Below are 21055 nucleotides of genomic sequence, written 5' to 3'. Positions count from 1 at the left end.
GGTAAAGAGTGGGAGAACAACGTTTAATAAGAATTCTGAAATTGAACAATCTAGAAAAACATCCACTTTCCAGAATCTATTCCAAAAGAAGCAAGGGGCACCTACTTTCAGGAGCACCTCTCTTCAAATTTGGTGTAGAAAGTTGATGCTGCTTGATCTACAGGCACTTTTCACCAGCACTTCTGCTCTCTGCCTCCAGCACACTGTGTGAGTTGCCTTCTGGCTGCCTTCTTAGGGGACTAGCAACAGGAATTCGGTTGTCCAGGGATGTCACACCTCTGCCATTCTTTGCTCAAGTTCAGTAAGCTTTGTGTGGTTGTGTTCTCATAGTATGTCTGTAAGAACGTGGGTCACACTTGGAGGGAGCGGGTACACTGAAGTGGCCAAGCATCTGTTTCCTATACTGGGCAGGGATAGATTGCTGAGAGACATGGGTTGACTACATTGGCGGTTAACGTTAAGTGGAAGCAAGGCTGAGTTTGTCTTCAAGTGTCTGTTTGACAGGGGGAGCCGGTACGGTGTACTGGTTAGATTAGATTAGGCCAACCATATGGCTGACGGGCGCACAGCTTCCCTCCCAAGCCTCTGTGGGGATCGCTCTCCTCCCAAGGAGGCTTGGGAGGGAAGCTGCGTACCTGCTTCTGTGCCTGGCTGGATCTCCCCGCGCTCCCCGCCGATATATATATACCCCTCATCTGCCCACACAGGAGCATGTTCAGATAACAAGCAATGCCATTTAAAGGTGGTGAGACTGCTTCCCTTCCGCCTGACGATGATGTATACGAGCGCTCCCACCGCCCCTCTCCCTCGCCGTGGGGTGATCGCTCTTCCAAGGAATGGCGGAAAGCCCCACCAGCACCCACCGCAGAAACGGCCGGGAGGGAGCGAGGGAACCCGGAAGGCGAGGTGGAGGTGGGGAGAGAGAGGAGGATGAGGGACGCGCCAAAACACGTTGCCTCCACCTGCTGGGGGAGGGAGGGTTCCTGGAGAATAAGTGGCCCCTTTCTCGCAGTGGGAGGAGGCGAAGGCATCTGGGAAAGCAGACCGGAATAGGCGTGATGGGATCTCCCGACTTTAATTCTTTTTTTAACTTTGAAGCAGCAGCAGAGGAAGCATAGAATCATAGAAGTCCGACTTCGATCATAGAATTGTAGAGTTGGAAGGGGTCCCAAGGTTTATCTAGTCCAACCCACTGCAATGCTAGGGGATTCTATTAGCAGCGTTTACAGGGGGATTTCTCTTTTTTTAAGCGTGTGAGTGCGGATTTAAATCCCGCTTCCCACATGGTCCGTTTCCTTCCTCTTTACTTTTTTTTTTTTTAAATGATATTTATTAAAGTTTCCATAAAAGATTAAACATAAAACATAAAAAAGAAATACACAATTCAAAAAATACACAATACATAATCCAAAAAAGAAAAAGAACAAAAGACAAAAGACAAAAAAGAGAGAAAAAAACAGTTAAAAACAATATCACCTTTTCATCTCCATTTTTAAATTTACTTATTTTCTGGACCTCCTCATACTTCCCTCTTTTGTATTCCAGTTCAAATTGTTTGTCCAGCAATTACTTTCCCTCTTTTTTAATCCCAATCTTTAGTCTTAATATAATATAACATTAAAATTTTACCTCTTAAAAACCAAATTTCCATTTCCTTAAACTTTTTTAATCCTAATCCTTAATCTTAATCTATCTATAACTTTAAATCCTGTACAGCTGGAAGCCGCTTATTTTCAATCCAACATCACTCTAGCATTCTTTAATTTTACAGTGTTTCTGCAGATAGTCTTTGAATTTCTTCCAATCTTCCTCCACCGACTCTTCTCCCTGGTCACGGATTCTGCCAATCATTTCCGCCAATTCCATATAGTCCATCAGTTTCATCTGCCATTCCTCCAGTGTGGGAAGCTCTTGTGTCTTCCAATACTTTGCGATGAGTATTCTTGCTGCTGTTGTTGCGTACATAAAGAAAGTTCTATCCTTTTTTAACACCATTTGGCCGACTATGCCCAGGAGAAAGGCCTCTGGTTTCTTGGGAAAGGTATATTTGAATACCTTTTTTAACTCATTATATATCATTTCCCAGAAAGCCTTAATCTTTGGGCACGTCCACCAAAGGTGAAAAAATGTACCTTCAGTTTCTTTACATTTCCAACATTTATTATCGGGCAAATGATAGATTTTTGCGAGCTTGACTGGAGTTATGTACCACCTGTATATCATTTTCATAATATTCTCTCTTAAGGCATTACATGCCGTAAATTTCATACCTGAAATTTTCTTTTTTCTTAGCAGAGATAAACGTGGCGTCAGCTCCTTAAAAAAAGGTCAACAACTCTGGGCAACTCGGGGGGGGGGCGCTGGGCGGATCTTTGCACCCCGGCGCTGCATATGCTTAAGACAGCCCTGTCAGGTGCTCTGCCTCAAGCAACAAGAAGTTGCCCATGTTTGGCTTCCTTTGTAATTTGTTTTGCAAATCTCCAAATATAGTGTTGGGTATGCTTCACCCAGGCAACGGATAGGTACCCTCACATCAGATCTCTAGAGAGAAATGCCCAGCACCCCAGGATGAGGTGGCTCATCAGCCAACTCTTCCCCCCCCCCTCTCCTCCTCTCTCTGTCTTCTTGTCTGTCCACAAACTGTTTCTTTTGTCCTTTCACAAATATGTAAGAAGCCCTACTGGATCAAAGACCCACCTAGCCCAGCATCCCGTCCTCACAGTGGTCCAACTGGGGAAACCCACAAGCAGGATTCAATCATAAGAGCCCTTTCCCCTCCCTGCAGTGTCCAACACCTGGCATTCAGAATCATTACTCCTTCTGACAGCAGAGGCAGAGCATAGCCATTGTGGCTAGTAGCCACTAATAGCCCTTTCCTCCATGCATTTGTCTAATCTCTTTTCAAGGCCATCCAGGTTGGTGGCCATCACTGCCTCCTGCAAGAGAGAGAGTTCCACGGTTTAACAGTGCACTGTGTGAAGAAGGAATTCCTTTTATCTGTCCTGAACCTTCCAACATTCAGCAGTTTGACTGGATGTCTATGGCTTCCAGTGTTAGAAAAAAGCAGGAAAAGCTTTTCTGTGTCCACTTCCTCTAGGCCAGGGGTGGCCAACTCCAAGGTCAAAGTTGTTGAGCTTTTTTTAGGAAGGAAGTTCAAGGGATACAGCCACTCACCAACCAATAGATCGCTGGGGACATCCTCGATGAGTGCACTCCGTCTGTTGTTTGTTCTGCAGATACTGCAACAATGGAGGGTGGGGCAAGGGGGCGGGGCAGATTCTATTTTACCAACAGTAAGAAAAGGGACCCAGCAATCGACAGCGATCTACCAAAACCTCCCGGGGGTCTACCAGTAGGGCACGATTGACCTGTTGGACAACCCTGCTCTAGGCCATGCATAATGTTCGGTAGATTTATTGCTTTATTGTTCGGCGCCCAGCCACGCTTCCCCTGCGAGCCTCTGTAGCTTCTGTTTACGCAGTGTAGCTTTCGAGCGGTCGTAAACCAATTAGCAGAATTACACAGCGGTGTGTGTCGAAAGAGCAGTAATCAAGTCCCACACGTTTCTTCTGTCCTAATATCCCTTTATTTGCTCAAAAACAGCATATTTACAATCAATAACAGCCATCAGATTCAAGCTGCATTTTCTCTGCGTCCTGCTCTCAGTTTTTAGCTACGCAACAAAACTGCTTTCACTTTTCACTCAGCTCACAGCATTCCAAGCTGCTTTCGTCACGTCCTGGCGTACTTCCCTTGTACGCGCCTCCTCTCAGCCTCGAGACACAGAAGATTAACCCTTCACTACACCCAACACCCCCTCTTGTCTCGCGCCTGAGGGGAGAATCGACCCTTGGTCGTCCCAAACCCAGACCTTCGCAAAACTCCCCATGTCTTTGGAAGGTGAGTGGCTTCGTGAACCCATCAGCTAGGTTCTTGGCAGAGGGACAATACTTCAGCGCAACTAATCCCTCCTGAACACTCTGGCACACATTCCGAAAGCGAATGTCTAGGTGTTTAGTTCTGGCCTTGAACTGACCTGACTCTGCCAAATGCAGGCATGGTTGTGTTGGGATACTGCCAGGGAGAGAAAGTCCATCATGGCCCCACGTCGCCTCCGGTACATCCATCGATCTCCCGTAGACACGCAGTATCAGCAATTAGCGACACGAGCTCCAGAAAATAGCTTGCCACATTCTGGAACTGATGCACGCTCTTATCAGCAGATAATGCACAGCGTAAGATGCACGCAGGAGAGCATTATTTACAAGTTTTATTCAGCGTTGATCAGAACAAAGAAAAACATGACTGCCTGCTTCAGTATCTCCAGACACAGAGAGCGAAAACAAAGACACAACAGAAACATCCTGTGGAAACAGGAAATACGCAGACTCTGACTCACAAAGCCTGCTCCCTTTTAAGGTGGAACGGAAATATCCTAACATCCTCCCCCTTTCCGTGTAACCGGTAGTACCTGTGGTTCAACCCAATTGCAACCTTTGTACATAAACCTTAAGTTGTTCTCTGTTAACAACCTTAGACAACAGATCAGCAAGAATTTCATTTCCTGGCATGTAGGACACCTGAATGAGTCCTTTCTCAATACACTCTCTTGCACGATGTAGCTTAATCTGCAAGTACTTGGTTCTTTGCTTGCAACTCTCTGAGTTCAGCAAAGCCAAACAGGATCTATTGTCTTGATACACTTGTACAGGACATTTCACAGAAACTCTGATGTCCTGAAACAGTTGCATCAACCATATACAATCCATGAGTGAAAATGACAGAGCATTGAGTTCTGCTTCACAGGAACTTAGGCTCACTGTCGTTTGCTTCTTGCACAGCTAGTCAAACAGACAGTGGTTGTACATGTAGCATACTCCAGAAGTGCTTGTACCATCCATGGTGTCACTTCCAAAACTAGCATCTGCAAAGATTTCAAGACCTCCAGTCTTCTGACTGGTGAACTTCAGCCTGTAGTGCAAAGTCCCTTTCAAATAGCGGGCTATGCGCTTCAGAGCTTTCCAATCCTGAACAGTAGGATTGTTGGCATGTCTGCTAAGCAGGTTACAGCTTACAGCTATGTCAGGTCTTGAGCATCTAGCAATGAAATTCAACTTGCCTAGAATGCATCTGTACAGCGTTGTGTCAGAAAACGCTTCAGCAGTACTATCTACCTGGTAACCTGTCACCATTGGTGTGTCTGCTGGGTTTGCATCAACCAAATTCAACCTGGTTAATACATCAGCAATTTTCTGTGTTTGGTGTACCAGAAAATTACCTGCTTGGTCCCTCTCCACCTGCAGAGAAAGATAGTTGGATACCTCACCAAGATCCTTCATGTCAAAGTGCTCCTTCAGCTGAGCTAGGGTGCTTTGGTACAAAGCCTGATTCTTCCAAAACATCAGAAGATCATCAACAAAACATAAACAATACAGTTTGTTTTGCCCCTCCTCCTTGACAAACACACATGGATCAGCTTTGCCCTGGTGAAAACCTAGAGAAAGCAATGTCTCAGTGAGTTTTGTGTTCCAACACCTGGCACTCTGCTTGAAACCATATAAGGATTTCTGAAGTTTACAGACCATCCCCTTCTGTATCTGCATTCCATCAGGTGGAAGCATAAACAGCTCCTCCAAAATCCCGTACAAAAAAGCTGTATTAATGTCATGATGGGAAACATGCAGTTTTTCCTCCGCAGCAATCTTGAGCATCAGCCGAATGCTCTCATATTTGACTGTGGGTGAGTAGGTCTCGTGGTAATCCTGTCCTGGTACCTGTGAAAAACCTCTGGCAACCAATCTGGCTTTGTGTCTGACAACCTTGCCATTCTGGTCTGTCTTGGCCTTGAAGACCCATCTGCTGCCAACCAGTCTCATTCCTGGGACTACCGGTACCAGTTCCCAAGTTTGGTTCCTGTTCAAGGAATCAACTTCAGCCTTCATGGCATTTAGCCAAGGCTCAGCATCTTTAGAGGTTAACTCCTGAACCTCTTTGAAGCTTGAAGGTTCCCACACCTTCTCTGAGCTACTAAGAACAGCAGTTGCTGTCTTAGCAAACTCATCAGCAAATCTCTTTGGAGGTCTGCCCTTCGTCACCCTTTTAGATCTGCGTACTAGACGCAAGTCTTCTGGACTCATCTCCTCCTTCTTAGGAAAAAAGTGACCAATGGTGAACAGTGGTTCTTCCAGTTCATTGTCAGACGCATCAGATGGTCTGACTGAGGCCTTTGCGCTCTTGTAGTCTGCTGTGTCATCACTGTCGCTGACATCAGCAGCAGCGCCGCCAACTGAGCTGGAATCCGAACTCTGATCATCATCATCATCATCCTCAGCTTCCTCAACATTATCTGCTTTATTCACATCACCTTCATCCTCCTCTGGGTAACTCTGGAAAATTCCCACATTTTCCCCCCACTTAGGATTGTACTCAACACTCTTTGTGAACTTAATGGACTTTGAGTTAGTCATCCATACCCTGTATGCTCTTTTTTCATACCCCATGAACAAACTATGTGCCCCACGCTTCCCAAGCTTGTTGCTCTGTGGGGTGTGTACCCACATGTCAGAACCAAAGATTCTCATGTGCTTGATGTTGGGTTTCTTACCAAACATCTTCTCATAGGGGGTACAACCAATAGGTGATGACAATCTGCGATTAAAAGTGTAAACAAAAGTCGACAGAGCCTCCCCCCAATACTTATCAGGGAGATTGGCATCATGCAACAAGGTTTTCATTCCTTGCAGCAACGTTTGATTCGCTCGCTCCGCAAGTCCATTCATCCATGGCGATCTAGGCGTTGACAAATCATGCTGGATTCCCTTCTCAGTCAGGAAAGCTTCAAACTGCTGAGAAGTGAACTCCCCGCCCCGATCAGTAAAGAGACAGCCAATACGTTTACCGTGAACATTCTCCAACCAAGCACAGAATGCCTTGAACCTAGGAAACGCTTGCGATTTCTGCTCGAGCATAAACACATGAATGTACCTGGAAAAAGAATCAATTAGAACCATGAAGTACCTTGCTCCACCCAAAGAGGGCGCAAGTGGACCTACCAGGTCTGTGTGGACTAGCTGGTAGGGTTTGGAAGCCTGCCTGCTAGACTCCTTGCCTTTTGGAGCAACCTTCACCTTGTTCTCTGCACAAGATACACATTTGATGTGAAACTTACAGGGTTTGATGTTCAAACCCTGAACCAACTTAGGCCTCTTGGCCAGCGCCTGCCAAGACATGTGACAAAATCTTCTGTGTGCATCATGAATGCATCCTGCATGAAGAACTTTGTTAGTTTGTGCAACACAACAAGAATCAACATTAGACACAACAGCACCATTGTCATCATAAGTTATACAGAACAATCCATCTATAAACTTTGCATGCAAAATGTCCTCTTTGCCTTTCCTGATGACACAGATGCTCCCCTTGAAGGAAATCTCAAAACCACGGCCAGTCAGCTGTGGGACACTGAGCAAATTGTCTGCAGCACCTGGAACATATAGTACATCTTTGATGGTAGTGTGCAGACTTGCCAGTTTCACAGTCCCTTCTCCTGCAATTTGTAACGTCTTTCGGTCAGCCAGGTGGATCTCACCTTCTTGAGGTTTGAAGGAGATAAAGAGATGCCGGTCTTTCGACACATGGCGGGTGCATCCAGAATCAATAACAAACCTGGCCTTGGCCTTTGGAGCAGCTCTTCCAGCAAGCAAAACCTTGTTTTCCACCGGCGTGGGCTTTTGCTGCTTGCCCCCCTGCTCCTGGCCATCAGACTTGCGTTTAGCCTTTGGTGAAGCTGTGCCAGCAAACAAAGCCTTGTTTTCCACTGGCGTGGGCTCTTCACCCCCCTTCTGCTTTGGGCCATCTGCAGGCGTCTGTCTCTGTTTACCTCTGGCCTTCCGGCCTCTGCAAAGGCGATGACCTTGGTTCTCACGAGAAACAGAGCTCTCAGCTGCCGACTCCTTGGCTCCCCCTGGAGGCTGGAATGCTGCCTGGGATGACATCACAGTCAGCTCCCCCTGCAGCTTGCAAACGGTGTCCTCAGCATCCCTGCATTCACTCGCATTCTGGGAAACAGCCAGGACCTCCGATGCAGTCAAACTCTGGGCTGGGATGACTGGCAGATGGGCTATCTTCAAAGCATTCCACATCTTACGTGCAGTCACGTTGCCAGCTAACGTTTTAATTTCCTCCAGAGAAACGGACGAGACTATTACGTCTATGGCCCTCGAATTTTCGGCTCTCCATCTATCTGTCAGAGGAACTGGAGGGGCTTCAGACACAGTATGCCACACTCCAAATTGACGCAGCAAACTCTCACACCACACAGCCCAGGTCTCATAATTGTGCCGATTTAACTTTGGGCACTCAGCAGCTTCAAAAGCTTCAGCAGCGTGGAAAAACTCCATTCCAGCTTTTCACTTGAGCCGTGAGCCCTATTCACTTCAGAGACTCCTTATCTTTGCACCCATAAATCACGAAGCCTCTGGCGCAGCTTCCAGACCAATTAGGCCAGCCAGACATCAAAGAGATTTTGCCGCGGCAACGAAAAGCCTCACTTTCGCTTTTCCTCCACATACCTGTCAGCAGTCCGTCGCAGTCTTACTCTCCTGTAAGTGCCGTGAATCTGGGCCCGAAACCTGTTGTTGGGATACTGCCAGGGAGAGAAAGTCCATCATGGCCCCACGTCGCCTCCGGTACATCCATCGATCTCCCGTAGACACGCAGTATCAGCAATTAGCGACACGAGCTCCAGAAAATAGCTTGCCACATTCTGGAACTGATGCACGCTCTTATCAGCAGATAATGCACAGATAATCCCTTTTAAGGTGGAACGGAAATATCCTAACAGGTTGATTGTCCTCAAAAACACGTATCGGTTGACAATCCACTTCGCAGAGTTCCTCCACCAAGCAAGCATAGAACTCTACTTCTCTGCACACCTCTGAAAGAGCACTAAACTCAGCCTCAGTGGATGAGAGCGCTTTAAGACTTTGCTTCTTGGACCTCCATCCAACTACGGAGTTCCCAAACTTCACCACTAGGCCAGACACAGACTTGCGATCCTCAAGATTAGCCCAATCCGAGTCCACAAAGGAAGTCAGTTTGACTTCTCCTTGTGCTGGCAACCTAAGACAAAAGTCTTTGGTCTCCTGCAAATACCTCAGAACTCTCTTGATGCCATTCCAGGCTTGCACACTAGGGTTTGAAGCTTCCCTGCTGAGCAGATTGACAGCAAACGCTATATCAGGTCTGCTCCACTGGGACAAGTACAACAAACTCCCTAGGGCTGACTGAAACACTTTTCGAACGCAGCGCGTTCTACTTGCTGGCTGTCCTTCACAAAACTAGTCTCCATAGGACTTCTCACTCCTGCACAATCACTCATCCTCATTTTCTGAAGCAATTGCTCAATTTTACCTCTCTGGCTGAGCAAGAAACTTCCATCCTGTGCACGCTCAACACTGACACCCAGATAGGTTTTGACAGCACCCAGCTGTTTAAGCTTGAATCGTTTACCTAGCTCTTTGGCAAACTTCTCTGCCTGTCCATCTGTTTCTGAGAAGAATAACAAGTCATCAACCCAAATCTGCAAATACTCTTGTGTTGCCCCTGATCCTCTCAAATAAAAACAACTATCAGCAACACTTCTCCTGAAACCTAGCTCTTCTAAGTCTTCATTCAGGCACATGTTCCAGTTTCTAGCAGATTGACGTAATCCATAGATGGATTTGTGCAATCTCCACACAACATCCTGCCTTAAGTTCTCAAACCCCGGAGGAGGAATCATGTACAGCTCCTCCTGGAGATCTGAGTTAAGGTAGGCAACATCCACATCAAAGTGGTTTACTTTCCAGCCTCTCTGTGCTGCACAAGCTAAAAGCGTTCTGAGTCTCCGCTCGTGACGTTGGCGAATACACCTCCGTGAAGTGCATTCCCTTCCTCTGAGTAAATCCTCGAGCAACTAACCTGGCTTTATATTGTGGCTCTCCAGTGTTAGTGGGTTTCAAGCGGTAAACCCACCTGCAACTCACAGCCTGCTTGCCCGGTGGCAACTCTGTGAGTGAGAACACACCTAGATCTTTCATGGACTTCATCTCTTTGTCCATTGCCCTGTGCCACTTGCCTGCTTCTTCCTCAGGTAAACTCTGAATATCCTCGAAGGATTCAGGTTCACATCTTGCAGAACCTACCCAGACGCCTGAAGCGTCGTACCGATCAGGAGGCCTCCTTGTCCTAGCTGATCTCCTCAGAGTGAATCCTGGTGACCCTGCTGCTTCACTGGGTCCAGCTAAATCATCCTTAACTTCAGTGTCTTCCCCCTCTGACCTGCTGCGCCACTTGGGCCTTACAGCTGGTCCAGCAGGTGAAGAAGGCTCACTCTTTGGCTCAAACTTGACACTTGCCTGAGGAGGTGTTCTAGGTTCCCCCCTCTGAGGGATCCTGAGCTGTCCCTGCCTTGGACCCTGTCCCTGTGGTGGACCCTGTTGCTCTGGACCGTGGTCCCCAGCACCAAGTTCCTCTTCCTCCTCAACATCTGAGTTATAGAACTGCTGTGGAATCACGTCTGGATTAGCGTGCAGACGTTTCCAACCGGCTTGCTCACAGAATTCAGCGCTATTGCTGATAACCAACCTTGACTGGTTTCCACTTGGGTACACAAACCGCCAAGCCTTTGAGCCAGGCTCATACCCTACAAAGATCATTCTTTTAGATCTTGGCTCACCTTTCTTGCGTAGAGCCTTTGGAATAAGCACCCAAGCCTCACAACCAAACACACGAAGGTAGTGTACCTTAGGCTTCTTTCCATGCAGTAAGAAATACGGTGTATTTCCTACACTAGAGTTGTACACTCTATTCTGCGTATGGACCACAAATCTCCAAGCTTCAGACCAATATTTCTGGGGTAGCCCTGCGTCCCACAGGATCGCAGATACAGCTTCCTGCACCGTCCTGTTCTTTCTCTCTGCCAGCCCATTCTGTTGCGGAGAGTAAGGAGCGGTCAGTCTGTGGCTAATCCCCTGCTCCCTAAAGAAATCCTGTAAAGCAGAACCAGTGAATTCAGAACCTCTGTCACTTTGAAAACCACGAACTTTGGTGGAAAAGGTTACCTCAACTGCGGTGATCCAATCCCTGATCATTTTAGCTGCCTTCCCTTTCGTTTTCAGAGAGAAGGTCCAAGCAGACCTCGAAAAATCATGAATCAAAAGCAGAGAATACTTTGATCCTCCCAGTGGCTCAACTGACATGGGTCCACACAAATCTGCATGAATTAATTCAAAGGGTTGTGTGGTCTGCCTTTCTGTTGTTTTTTTTAAATTAATATTTATTAAAGTTTCAGAAAAAAATAAAATCACATTAATAAACACAAAAATTTTAACAAAAACAGAGAAAAATACACCATACAAAATACAAAGTACAGAATAGAAAAAGGTAAACAAAGAAAAAAGAAAAAAAGAAAAAACAGTTAAAAATAATTCCGTCCTTTCATAACCTCTTTTAAATTTACTTATTTCCCGGACTTCCTCATACCTCCCTCTTTTGTATTCCATTTCGGCTTGTAAACCCAGCAATTTCTTACCCTCCTTTTTAATTCCAGTCCTAAATCTTGATATATTATGACATTAGATTTTTACCTATTTGAACCAATTTTTCCATTTCTCTTAGTCTTTTTCGTCCTAATCCTTAATCTTGATACATTTATAGCCTTAAAACCTGTTCAGCTAGAAGCCACTTAACTTCAATCCAACATCACTCTAATATTTATTAATTTTGCAGTGTTTCTGTAAATAATCTTTAAATTTCTTCCAATCTTCTTCCACCGACTCTTCTCCCTGGTCACGGATTCTGCCAGTCATTTCCGCCAATTCCATATAGTCCATCATTTTCATCTGCCATTCCTCCAGTGTGGGTAGCTCTTGTGTCTTCCAATACTTTGCGATAAGTATTCTTGCTGCTGTTGTGGCGTACATAAAGAAAGTTCTGTTCTTCTTTAACACCGATTGGTCGACTATGCCCAGGAGAAAGGCCTCTGGTTTCTTCAAGCAGGTATATTTAAATACCTTTTTTAATTCATTATAAATCATCTCCCAGAAAACCTTAATCCTTGGGCACGTCCACCAAAGGTGAAAGAATGTACCTTCAGTTTCTCTACATTTCCAACATTTATTATCGGGCAAATGGTAAATTTTTGCAAGCTTGACTGGGGTTATGTACCACCTGTATATCATTTTCATAATATTCTCTCGTAGGGCATTACATGCCGTAAACTTCATACCTGTGGTCCATAACTGTTCCCAGTCAGCAAACATAATATTATGTCCAACATCTTGTGCCCATTTAATCATAGCAGATTTCACCGTTTCATCCTGAGTATTCCACTTCAGCAGCAAGTTATACATTCTTGACAAATTCTTAGTTTTGGGTTCTAAGAGTTCTGTTTCTAATTTTGATTTTTCCACCTGGAAGCCAATTTTCTTATCCAAATTGTATGCCTCCATTATCTGATAATAATGAAGCCAATCTCGCACTTTGTTTTTTAGTTTTTCAAAACTCTGCAGTTTCAATCTATCTCCATCTTGTTCTAAAATTTCCCAATATTTCGGCCATTTGACCTCCATATTGATCTTTTTCAAGGCTTTCGCTTCCATCGGTGACAGCCACCTTGGGGTTTTATTTTCCAATAAGTCCTTATATCTTATCCAAACATTAAACAAAGCTTTCCTGACAATATGATTTTTAAATGCTTTATGTGCTTTGACCTTATCATACCACAGATATGCATGCCATCCAAATACATTGTTAAAACCTTCTAGGTCCAAAATGTCAGTGTTTTCAAGAAGCAGCCATTCTTTCAACCAGCAAAAAGCTGCTGATTCATAATAAAGTTTAAGGTCTGGCAGGGCAAATCCACCTCTTTCCTTTGCATCTGTTAGTATTTTAAATTTTATTCTGGGCTTCTTGCCCTGCCAGACAAATCTAGAAATATCTCTCTGCCACCTCTTGAAACAGTCCATTTTGTCCACAATTTGCAGTGTTTGAAACAAAAACAACATTCTAGGCAATACATTCATTTTTACCACAGCAATATGGCCCAGCAGTGAAAGCTTCAAATTTGACCAAATTTCTAAATCTTTTTTCACTTCAGCCCAACATTTTTCATAGTTATCTTTAAATAAATTCCCATTTTTTGCTGTCATGTTAATCCCCAGGTATTTAACTTTCTCAACCACTGTTAAACCTGTCACATTCTGAAACCTCTCTCTCTCCATTGGTGTTAGATTTTTCTCTAAAACCTTAGTTTTTAACTTGTTCAATTTAAATCCTGCAACCTGACCAAATTCTTGAATCAGTTCTAAAACCCTTTTGGTACTAGATTCTGGCTCCTGTAACGTCAGTACTAAATCGTCTGCAAATGCTCTCAATTTGTACTGTTTAGCTCCGACCTGTATACCTTTAACCAGCTGGTCCCTTCTAATCATGTTCAGCAAAACCTCCAGGACCGAAATAAAAAGTAGTGGGGAAATTGGGCAACCTTGTCGTGTCCCTTTTTCTATTTTAAGTTCTTCCGTCACCACATTATTTACAATTAATTTAGCCTTTTGTTCTGAATAAATTGCACTTATACCATTTTCAAAGCCTTGGCCTACCCCCATACCCTGTAGGTTCTTCTTCATAAAGCTCCAAGAAATGTTGTCAAAAGCTTTCTCCGCGTCCACAAATATCAAAACTGCTTTAGTATTTATGTTCACTTCTAGTTTTTCCAAAATGTCAATTATATTCCTCAAATTGTCAGACAAGTGTCTTCCTGGGAGAAAGCCTGCTTGATCTTTATGAATCTCTTCCATCAACACTTTTTTAAATCTCTTAGCCAAAATGTCTGCAAAAATTTTGTAATCCACATTGAGTAGTGATATGGGGCGGTAGTTCTTAAGCTGTGTCTTTTCAGTCTCTATTTTCGGTACAAGTGTAATATAAGCTTCTTTCCACGACTCTGGTGCCCTTTTCCCCTCCATTATTTCATTACAGACCTCTTTCAAAGGTTGTACTAGCCATTCTTTCAAGGATCTGTAATATCTAGAAGTCAATCCATCCGGTCCTGGAGACTTACCCAGTTGCATGTTTTGAATGGCACCTTCTATCTCCTGTTCAGTTATTTTATAGTTCAACATTAATTTATTTTCTTGAGAGATTTTTTGTAATCCATTTGTTTTCAAAAATTGATCTAGATCAGTTTCTTTCAGTGGCCCTTGTGTGTATAATTGTTTAAAGTACCTCTGGAAACAATTTCTAATCTCAGCTGGGTTCTGTATATTCCTTCCTTCCACTTCTTAATTCGTAACTGTATTTAATTTTTGTCTTTTTTTCATTTGCCAAGCCAACAGTTTCCCACATTTGTTAGCCGACTCGAATGTCTTTTGTCTCATTTGTTTAATTTTCCATTCTATTTCCTGATTCGTCATTTTCATGTATTGTACTTGGTGTAGCTTTAATTCTCTCAGAATCTCTTGAGATTTTGGATTTGTTCTCAGTCTTTTTTCACTTTCCTTTATTTTCTCCAATATCTTATCCTTCTTCTCATTTTGAATTCTCTTCTTTACTGCATTCTGTTGTATCAAGAACCCTCTCATAACCGCTTTACTTGCGTCCCAGATTACTCTTTTTTCCACGTTGGTATTCATATTTATCTCAAAATAGTCTCTCAAGGTTTTTTGGGCCTTCTTTAACACTTCTTCATCTCTAAATAAGGTGTCATTCATCCTCCATCTGAAGGAGCCAGTTGGTGTTAGTTTCATTTCCATCTTGACAGCATTATGGTCGGAGCAAGTTTTCGGGCAGATTTCCACCTTTCTTGTCTTTGGTGCCATTCCTCTAGTTACCCATATTTGGTCAATTCTTGTCCATGTCATTTTGGCTTCAGAAAAGAAGGTTCCCTCTTTAGCCATGGGGTTTCTTGTTCTCCAAATATCAACTAAGTCCAAGTTGTCTGTCATCTCAAAGAAGGTTTTCGGTAGTCTACTATCCTTGGTGACTACCTGTCTTTGTGCCTTGTCCATATGTGTAGATACCACACCATTCATATCTCCCATCAAAATCATGTTATAATCTAGATAATCCATCAAGGTCTCATGCAACTTCTTAAAAAAGTCAGATTTCCCTTCATTTGGTGCGTAGATTCCTACTATCAAGAATTTTTCTCCTTGTGTTTGAATTTCAATTGCCACAAATCTTCCTTGGTCATCTTTAAAAATAAATTTCGGTGATAGTCTGTCCTTTGCGTAAATCACAACTCCTCTTTTTTTTACTTTGTCCGATGAAATAAACTCCTGACCAAGTCTTTTATTTATCAATAATTTCCTGTGTAACCTTGTTATATGTGTTTGGATATAACCTGACTTTGGATATGAGCATGTCACAATTTTCGCCTGTTTACATGCATTGCAATCTAAAAATTTGTCACAAACATTAAATTTGCACCCTTGCGTCAGCTCTGGTGCCTTCTGAAGATATTTCCAATTCAAATGGGCGAAGCGTCGGTGCCAAATATGTGAACAACCATGGTGGGGCGCTACCTTCACACATTGGCCTTTCACATCTTCGGTGTCATCCTCTCCTGTGGAAAAAGGCACATTTACAGCAAACAAATTGCCTTTAGACTGCACTGTGTACACGTGTTTCCCATCCTTGGAGAATTCACATTTGTCACCTGCAAAAGAGACATGAAAACCATCAACGAGTAGATCATGCACACTTAACAAACAGTTAGTTAAACCGGGCACTGCATAAGCTTTGACTTCATGCTTAAGAAAAGGACAGAAGAAAAAGCCTGTCTCTGTTAGTCTTTTTCTGCTTCCATCTGCAATTGTCACAAATTTCTCAGTTTTTATTGTCCTGCAATTCCTCAAAAGACCAGAAGATGGCACCAACGAGTTTGTGGCACCACTGTCGATTATTACAGTGAGAAAACCTTGTTGTTGACATTCCTGGGTCGCCATGGCAACAATCTCCTCGCTACCCCCCTCCTTGGGGCTTCTGCAGATGTTCTCTCTGGTTGTCACGGCAACAGACTCCCCCCGGCAGGAAGACTTGCCCACGACCTTCACAGCTTCCGTAGATGCAACTCTCTCAGTTGCCATGGAGACTGGACTTGTCTCAGCATTCCCACACAACTCCACAGCTCTTATCTCTACTTGCTGCAGGTGGCCGGCCTTGAAGCCTCTAGCTCTTTTCAGCTCTTGGCGTAAACAACTCTTGGCAGCTTTTGGAGAAAGAGGCGTCTCTGAGCTTTCACTGCTCACTGCCCCCCCACTGCTCACGGGGCCTCCAGGACGTTTTCCTGCACCCCCTCTGATGGGTAAAGGGCTCCCAACACTTGGCCTCTCTCCAGGTTCCTCACACAGACACGTTGCAGCATCCATACAGCTCCCAGGCTCAGCAAAAGCACCAGCAGCATTGCCAGCAATAGCAACAGCAACAGTCCCTTCGCCCCCCTGTGGGGGCTCCCAGCTCCTCCCAGCTGTGTATCGGCTCTCAAGAATGTGGCCGGCGCCATCCTGCCTCTCCCTTTCGGATGCAGCCACGTCTCGGACCTTGCTTCCCACCCCAGCTCCACAAGCTTCTCGGAGTGCTAGCCAAGCGGCCTCTGGCCTTCTTGCACCCAGGACAACAGGCACCAGCTGAGCACCCACATTTTCTGCCAAAAAAGCAAGCACACGCTTCTCAACTTCACTTTGCTCTGCAGCCCTCTTAGCCTCTGCTTTCCCAGCTGCATTCTGTGGGGGCTGGACTACGTCCCATAGCTGCTCCCCCACCAGCAAAAGCTCCACTTGAAAGCTCCACTGCAGCCAACTTTGGCTAGTCAGTTTCTGACATGGCAGTTTAAACTCAAAGCCATATTCATGGGGCTGAGCCATTGCCTCCCTTCTGTTGGCCTATTGCAAAAGTACTCACTCAGCAGCCAAACCGGGCACTCCGGACGACGTGGCTCTCAGCTCCCTCTCCGTCAGCCTCCTCCGATCTGCTCTTTGAAGTCTTGGCAGTCGATCAAGCCAACGTTCAGCAAATAAAGCTTCAAAGCCCTTTTACACACGCTTCACGTTGACCCATAACCTTTGTTCGGTAGATTTATTGCTTTATTGTTCGGCGCCCAGCCACGCTTCCCCTGCGAGCCTCTGTAGCTTCTGTTTACGCAGTGTGGCTTTCGAGCGGTCGTAAACCAATTAGCAGAATTACACAGCAGTGTGTGTCGAAAGAGCAGTAATCAAGTCCCACACGTTTCTTCTGTCCTAATATCCTTTTATTTGCTCAAAAACAGCATATTTACAATCAATAACAGCCATCAGATTCAAGCTGCATTTTCTCTGCGTCCTGCTCTCAGTTTTTAGCTACGCAACAAAACTGCTTTCACTTTTCACTCAGCTCACAGCATTCCAAGCTGCTTTCATCACGTCCTGGCGTACTTCCCTTGTACGCGCCTCCTCAGCCTCGAGACACAGAAGGTTAACCCTTCACTACACCCAACACATAATTTTATAAACACCTATTATGTCCTTCTTACTCAACTTTTCTCTCTCTTTTTTTAAAAAAAATATCTATTAAATTATAAGAAATGAAAAGAAAAAATACTGCAGCTGTCAAAACATTATTATACACTTTAAAAGAACAAACTGACTTTGCAAAAGGTTGGCAGCTGATAAACGGGTTAAAGAAGGGGTCAATGTAAAACAAAAGTAAGTTGTTGTTGTTGTTGTTGTTGTTGTTGTTGTTGTTACTATTATATTTTATAAAACAAATGAAACTCCACCACCACAGTGTATACCGTGCCAAAATATTATCCACTGGTCAGGTAAGTTTGTTACTCACTTCTCTCAGAATGGGTGATTTCAAAATAAATTTAAAAATTTAAACATAACAATTCAAGCATCATTTGTTATATATCATGTGAAAAGGAAAGCCTACGTCAACCAAACCTTATTTTATACCAATATTAATATTAGTAAATATAAAATCAGACCACACCGCAGTAAAGTTCTCTTTCTTCGTCTGAGCTCAGCTTGTTTGTTAATTTGTTTTTTCTAGTAACACTGTATCCCATACCACTTGATGCCAATTTGACACTGGAGAGATCTTTCCAATGCCTAACTCTAACAGCCCTCACAGCTTGTAACAAATGTTCAACTTTTTTTCTAAGATACCCCCCCCCCCCAATGTTGTAATTGTTCCTCATAGGGGAGTCATTCCACCCCATGTTCATTTTGGTTGCCTTTTTCTGAACCTTTTCCAGCTCTACAATGTCCTTTATGAGGTGTGGTGACCAGAACTGCACACAGTATTCCTAATGTTCCTCCCTTTACATCAGCTTCATAGAATCGTACAATTGTAGAGTTGGAATGGACCCAAAGTGTCACCTAGTCCAACCTCATTCTCCCTTTAGTTGGTGGGACTGCGGGGGGAGGGGTTACCTTGTCAAACCTCTGATGTCTAACACTGAAGAGAAATCACCAGAGATTTCCCAGCTAGTTAGCTACCATTCAGAAAACAGTAAAAATATAAAAATAAAATACTGACCCATTAAGAAGCAATTTCATTTTCCGGGGTACAGTTAAAGCACCTTAAAAATGTACTGTGTGACCTTCAACAGTCTCTCAAGCAGACTGCAAAGATCTCTCAAGTCTATCTGAGGAACAATGATATTGTTATATGCCATCCCAATCTCTGAGAAGTGAGAAACTCCAGGGGTTCCTGTGCTTACCCAGGGTTTAGTTTCCTTGGACTGGAGGTCAGTGCAGACTGTGGTATCTTTAGGATGTGTGGTTTTATTTGTGTGTTTAGTCGTTTAGTCGTGTCTGACTCTTTGTGACCCCATGGAGCAGAGCACGCCAGGCACTCCTGTCTTCCACTGCCTCCTGCAGTTTGGTCCTTCATGGATCACTGCCTTGTTGTGGCAAAGGGGCTTGAATAACTCAGAGAAGCTATGAGCTATGCCGTGCAGGGCCACCCAAGACGGACAGGTCATAGTGGAGAGTTTTGACTAAATGTAATCCACCTGGAGCAGGAACCGGCAAGCCATTCCAGTATCCCTGCCAAGAAAACTCCATGGACAAAAACAGTGGTTTTCTCACAGCTTCGACACCTCAGCAAATCCCCATTAACATCCCCATTAGTCACAGCTTTGGATCCAGCACAGAGCAAGCAGATCTTTGTCTCTCCACTTCCAGCTTAGCTCACATACCCCCCTCCTCCTCCCTCTCCCTCCCTACCCCCTCCCCTGCGCCAGACTAGGGTGGTCCAACATGCAGCCCTCAATGCCGTTTTTTGGGGGGCGGCCCTCAGCAACATTTGATGCAACCCCACCCCCAGCCCTTGTGCTACCTTCCCAAAGGTGGGTAACTGAGGCGCCAAGACTTTGGAAAGGAGACATGAGGGCTCTGGCTAGGTCATTCCCCAAGCCTAGTTAGTGTTTTTCCCAGCTTTGGGAAGAAGGTGGGAGGGCTGTAAGACATTGTCAGAGCCTTGTGTCTCCTTCCCAAAGCCTAGCATCTCGCTTAGCTGGCTTTGAGACGGTGGCGGGAGGGCATGTGTCAAATTATGGCCTCACTCTCCCCTTCCCCCACATAACAAGGCAGTGTGCAGCCTGTGGGTTCTGTGTCAAAGTACTCTTACAACCCTCTTGGTATGAAAATTTGGGCCACCCTGATCTAGCCTGCTCTCCCCCCACCCCAACTTGAAACAAGTTTGATTTCCAGTGACAGTCAATGGGCTTTTTGGGAGGTATAGCAGGGAAATAGAGGGAAAAGAAGAAGTTGAATCCTGATCACATCTGAGGACTAGGAACACTTGTATTGCCAGCCTGTCTACTGGTTAGAGCCAGGGGCAGAGAATAGGTTTTTTTGGATCACGGCAGATGGAGAACCAACAGGTCACCAGGTAAAGAGGAAAGCAGTTTATTAATTGAGAAATGTTAATACATTATAAAGCTCTGCAATATAAAGACTTACAATAAGTAAATAATAATAAATAAGCAAAGACTTAATACTAAGTAACATGTAATCAGCAGAATAACAGTTAAAATAAACAAAATAGTTAGAATTTATGGAACGAAGCTCAGTAGTTCACCCCTTCGGCTTTTAATGAACAGCTGACCGATGCAGCTCCCTGATAAGGCACAACACATCCCACCGCTGCTGGGGATCTCTAAAGCAACAAGCCGGTAACTGGACGAAATGGGTCCAGAAATCAGGTCCAGAGTACTGCCATCTTCTCCCAAGACGAGATCCCGTTGGTCTGCACCAAACACAGTTCTTTTATACTTTTCTAAGGCTATAGTCGTGCCAGGATCAGTAGGCGTTCCCATGAGATAATTCCATTCCCATTCTTTGATGTGGTCTGGGAGTGGATGCACAGCCAGCCTTATCTCTGGTCAATTAGGGTGCATGACATCAGCTGTCCTTCGGGTTGAGTCAAGTACAGTTCATGTCTTGGGCATGGTAACTTGTCAAACTAGGGCAGTGTCTGGCAGTTGGCCAAATTCTCATTAAGTAACAAAGTGAGCTCCAAGCTCTTATCATATAGATATATAGTTTTAATTCCTCCAATTCCTCATAAGTTGGCTCTATGACGAGGCCCTCATTATATGGATAAATATATAAAGATTTAAAGCTACAACAAACGTTGAAATTATAATTGGTTACATTTCATATAAACAAGCAATAGGCACAGAAACATAATGTAACAGGCATAGAATATTTATTGTCCTTACAAATATGTTGTATAGCCAATTTAAACTACAAATGATTTCATGGGTTAGATCACAACACATTAATCAGAAAATTATTGTTTACATAAACTTCTCAAGTTAGGTGGGCTTTACATTTTGGAGTACAAATACATTGATATCACATTAAAATAATTGATATACGTTAACTGTTCCTTGCATTTCTAGCAGCAATATAGGTAAATGACAGATATAGAGATACAGCGATACACACCAAACACTCTATAAGCACATCCAGGAGAAATACTACTATGATAGCTTAGAAAATTAAACAATGAAAACTTCCCACAG

The 21055-nt window shown here is 44.2% G+C and overlaps 1 protein-coding gene across 1 annotated transcript in view; it reads left to right on the top strand.

Moving 5' to 3' along the window:
* Positions 1-21055, top strand: part of LOC308467736 (androgen receptor-like) — a 439420-nt gene that overhangs the window by 268721 nt on the left and 149644 nt on the right.

The sequence above is a fragment of the Podarcis pityusensis genome (assembly GCF_964106645.2).
Source record: "Podarcis pityusensis genome assembly, chromosome: W".
Classification (NCBI taxonomy): Eukaryota; Metazoa; Chordata; class Lepidosauria; order Squamata; family Lacertidae; genus Podarcis; species Podarcis pityusensis.
Note: the sequence above shows the minus strand (reverse complement) of the source record. Positions and strands in the feature narration are given on the sequence as shown.